The following is a 4,685-nucleotide window of genomic DNA, read 5'->3' as shown; positions in this document are numbered from 1 at the left end:
AGCATTACAACCGACAGGACAGCCACCTTCTTAAAAGGTATGTTTAAACATTTTCAACATGCTAAGTGGCCTGTCCCCTGCGGAATGAAAGGATGTCCAGACATCAAACAGCTGCAAATATATTGGAGGGCAGGTGGGGTGCTAGAAGCGCCTCACTGGAAAAGTGTTAGTACGTTACAAAATGTCACACGTGGCTAATGTCTGGACTAGCTGAGTAAATACTCAGCTTCTAGAAGAGACTGTACTTCAAGAAGTTAACAACCCATTATGTTACTGATATCAGTCTGCAGTTCACAGTCATGACCATTATTTTGCTAATACCTGCCATTTATATGCATTAAGCGAGTTAAAGAATAAGGCAGTGTGAATGTTGAATCATACCAGAGTTACAGTGCACAAATATCAGCGAAGGCCTAATCAAAACAGCGACATTTATATTATTATGTTACTTGAAGGCAACATGGCCCTCAGGTTCAGCACCTTTTCTAAAAGTAATAGAACGTCAAAAATTAAACATTATTCCCATGCAACACAAATTAAATGTTGCAAATTTTTGTACTGACCTTGAAAGTGAGGCTGAGTGCCTAGTAACTGAGGGTCTTCATCATCATCATCGACAATGTTGTCATCGAGAAGCAGGAAGTACGGCAGAAGTACCGCCTTTGACCTGATGTCATCCCACGTGGTGTGCTGTAGTACAAATCACAAGCTTTAATGGTATGGAACAGCATGCTTATTGCAGACTGAAGCCTGGCAAAGCAGACACGAGAGCACCTCAGTTTAAAAGACCCTTCAATTATCAAGCGAGCATGTACAAGGTTCATGAAATGAAGTCTTCTGTGTAAATACAAACTGTGCTCTTTGTAAGTGTTTTGCAATGCCGCATTTGCTGGGACGGAAGTTTCAAGTTGTCTGCTCATGTACTGAGAGGTTTACTCTGAAATTCTGACCTCCCAGCAAGTTTTGCAGTGTCTTCCTAAGCCTGTTAATGTATTTTATTATGTAACTACTGCCAATGCTTCCAGAATTATTGCACATGAGAAGTTTCATTAGGAGGAGCAATTCCCAGAGGGGCACAGAGCCTGGGTAAAGCAGTCTATGTGGGTCCATTCCATAAGATCGGCTTCCGTAAGTTTTACTTTACTTAAACTGTACATGTATTCCCGTAATTTTACGGGTGTATTAAAGGACGCACGTTTAATGATGAGGACCATAAGCTACCGGGTGTTTCCGAATTAATCTGCTGACTCTGTGTGGTTATAGAGAACTATGATTTTTTATTTATTCATAGTTTATTTAACGACGCACTTTCAGAAGCTCCGAGCATTAAATCCATTGATAAATCCTATTTTATTGTTTGGAAACACAAAACTAGCTTCGTTCTGTCGACTAACACGGATTCCACCAGATGTCTCAAAAGTAAAGTGCCGTACAATTTGTAGGGTTACCCAAATATCGGAAAGGTTTTTGTGGTAATATAATTTACCGCATTCGACCGGCGGATGAATAAAGCACGTAGTTTGGTGGATAAGAATAAAAAGTGTATGAAAATGCGCCCCACTGACAAGTTCTTGTGCACTCGAATGTTTTTGAAGCACTGGACTGACTACCAACTCCCGACAATTGGATTTTTCGCCTCAAAATCGAGAAATTAGGCTTTCTCTGGGGTGACGTCAGAGCCCTGAAGCTGCTGGTCCAGGCGGAGATAAGGCCTACAGAGGGAGGACTTCGAAGTTTCTACCCCCACGGCCTCCTTGACTGCGGACATTGGCCACGAGGGCTGAGATACACGTAGTTTGATGGGTAAACCAGTTAGAAGGCGTTCACCACGACTTATAAGGTAGTGTTTATTCTTGTTCCTTCAACGCTCTATCAACTGATAACGTTGCGTATCCATTATTTAAATATGACAGGATGGTTATGAATGATGGATCGCGGGGGTACATTCTGTGCCTGCTTTAAAGTAACTGAGAAGAACCAGGAAGCTGGGTTTAGCCGGTGCCAACGCGTTAGTTTACTGCGATTGGATGAAGCCGATATTTTGGGCGTGTTTTAAGAGGGGACAGGAATTGAATCTATTTTTCCTTTTAGATTATGGAGCCACAGATTTTCATTAATCTCACAGGCGGCTTCAAAAGGCGGATGCTATGTTTGTTATGAATTGTGAATGGGCCAGGGTGAATGTGAAAATGGATCTTAGGAACTGCTAAGGAATTTGCCTTCCACAAGGTGGGGATTGTGTCTTTGAACGAGATTCGAACTGAAAATCGCTTGGATAACCTCTCAGCTTTGTCTTGAGTACTTCGTGGTTTTACTTTCGTTAAGTTAGAGAATTTTCTGGGGTTGAATCCAATTCTGTCTCAGATAATTCGTTGATGCGATAATTGTTCCTGTGCTCAAGCGTCTTCACGCTGCGGCCTGCTTTACCCTCGGTGGTCACGGGATACAACGCTAGGTGGGCCCCAGAAACAGACTGAACGCAGAGAGAGGGAGGGAACTTCGCCCCGCAGCCCACACAAAACCAGCATCACGATCGACTATGGCCGCCAGATACGGAGTGTTTCGAAAAAGCATTCGCGGACAGCCGACAAGGGGTGATTCTCCGACTTGTGTGTTGGGCGTGTGGCTGACAATTGCCGACCGTGAGAATAAATTGTTCCAAAATGTTGGGAGTGGCCTCTGACTGGGACGGAATATTTGCAACGACCTAAGCTTGACTAAGCGCACTCAAAGATAAAAGACAAATGACTTGTTCTTATGCTCATTTGCTCTTTAACGCGATGCATGCAAAATAAGCATATGTCTATGTTGGCTAATATATGATAGGTGGGTATTATATTTTTCATATATGCCTACAATTTGGACTTGACAATTTTATAGTTGTATTTTGTGTCTTATATTAATCCACAGTTCGTTCCAGAATCTCTTCTCTTTTTTTGTCAATTTTAATAAAGAGAGTATTGTGAATTAGTACGCCGAATTCCGCTGGGCTGACACAAATTTAATTACTCCTTAAAACGGGCTGCAGTGCACTCTGTTCACGCCAGATTTAATGAAGAAATGTTGGCTGATTTGGTTACCGGATCAGAGGGACAGGTTCGTATTCAGCTCGTAAAAGTAACGTAAATGGTTTCACTGCCTCATTTCATTCGTGATCTTAAAATCTGTGTTCCCTACAGCGTTCTTTCACGCAGGCGAAACCTTTCGAAATAAAATCAATATTATTGTGCGGTAGCAGATGCACTCTATGGAGTACTCTTGGTACTATGAACAGAGGAGCGTTCATTCACTTTGTGCCATCTTTAGTATAATTGATGAAGTTCAGCCGGTTTTGGTAGCTCTATCAATAAAGTGAATCATCATTATTATCTACTTTACTCCCAGTTTCCGAAATTTGACATTTTAGACTACCAGATTCTTTTGACCGTATAATCAATGAAGTTTTGCCTAGAATTAGGAAGTTTAATCTTGAAACGGTATTTATGGATAGAATGTGCACGCTGATACTCCAGAGACCAAAGCAAGTTGCTTGTGCTTCTAAATGTCATACAAGGGAATGGTCCAGTTGATCAGGTCAAAAGGCGCTTGTAAGGCTGTGAAGGACTTGATAAATCACACACCCAATAAATACTAAATAGGAACCAAGAAGCATAGGACTTAGATCAACCTAAGATCTTCCACGCTTCTGTGACAGTTACAGTGCACAGATTTGTAGGTAGTTTTATCAAATGCATTTTGTGAGCTGTTTGAGTTCTGATATATGAGCCTGTGTGTCTCAGACATTTCTGAAGCCTTTCACAGTCTTACCAGCGTCTGGCCCACAGACTTCATTGGAATCTACGAGGAAATACGACAGTGCTGCTGTCATGTGTGTATGGTGGAATAATTTTGAACTGCACATTCCAATTTTGGACACATTTTGTGCAAATTTGTACAGTGTATTGGCAGCTCATATTTACCCATCAAACTACGTGTATCTCAGCCCTCGTGGCTAATGTCCGCCAATGCCTCAAAACAGTGAAGGAAGCTTTGGGGGTAAAAACTTGCGTCGTTAAATAAACCATGAATAAATAAAAGTGCATGGTTTGCTATAACCACACAAAATCAGCAGATTAATTCGGAAACACCCGGTAGCTTATGGGCCTCATCATTAAACGTGCGTCGTTTAATACGCCCGTAAAATTACCCCAGAAACCAACATCCGAACAGAGACTCGAACCGAGGACTGTTTTCGTGCCCGTGACCTTAGACCCCGTGATTTCCTCTCCGAAAGAAAGAATTTTGCCTTGGCGTCGATTTCTTCTCGTGGGTGCTTTCCCGTCAACAGAAACCATCCTTGTCGAGACTCGACATCAGTGTCGAGGCCTTCGTTTCCGAAATCTCCTCTTCGAAGCAAAAAACTCTGATCCCTTCTTCTGTCTCGCTTAGTTTCGGAGCCAGAGGAATCGCCCTTGAAGGAAATCGAACTCAGGACACTTCTTCCAGAGTTCTTACCTTCATGCGTTCTCTCACTATTCAAAATGAATAATCGGGATTCGAAGGAAGAAAACATTTTCCCTGTCGCAGGGGCGATGGGTTCAACAGCGCCCGGGCCCCTCAAAAACCGTCTTTAAAATTAAAAAATTTAAAGGTGATGAAAAGAGGCTTGAAGTAAATTTTGTAATTTAATTTGAACTTGTTTAAAA

At 42.1% G+C, this 4,685-nt stretch overlaps 1 long non-coding RNA gene across 1 annotated transcript; it reads left to right on the top strand.

The window, feature by feature from the left end:
- The first annotated feature begins 822 nt into the window (after nucleotides 1-822).
- On the top strand, nucleotides 823-4,133 carry LOC147872706 (uncharacterized). Its single transcript, XR_015536870.1, has 3 exons — nucleotides 823-1,128; nucleotides 1,596-1,840; nucleotides 2,402-4,133. It is a non-coding gene; the product is annotated as an uncharacterized LOC147872706 (long non-coding RNA).
- Nucleotides 4,134-4,685: the final 552 nt, after the last annotated feature.

This window comes from Zootermopsis nevadensis, unplaced genomic scaffold (assembly GCF_977971745.1).
Source record: "Zootermopsis nevadensis isolate Lab colony 2312 unplaced genomic scaffold, Znev_1.0 Znev_ptg000024l, whole genome shotgun sequence".
NCBI lineage: Eukaryota > Metazoa > Arthropoda > Insecta > Blattodea > Termopsidae > Zootermopsis > Zootermopsis nevadensis.
Note: the sequence above shows the minus strand (reverse complement) of the source record. Positions and strands in the feature narration are given on the sequence as shown.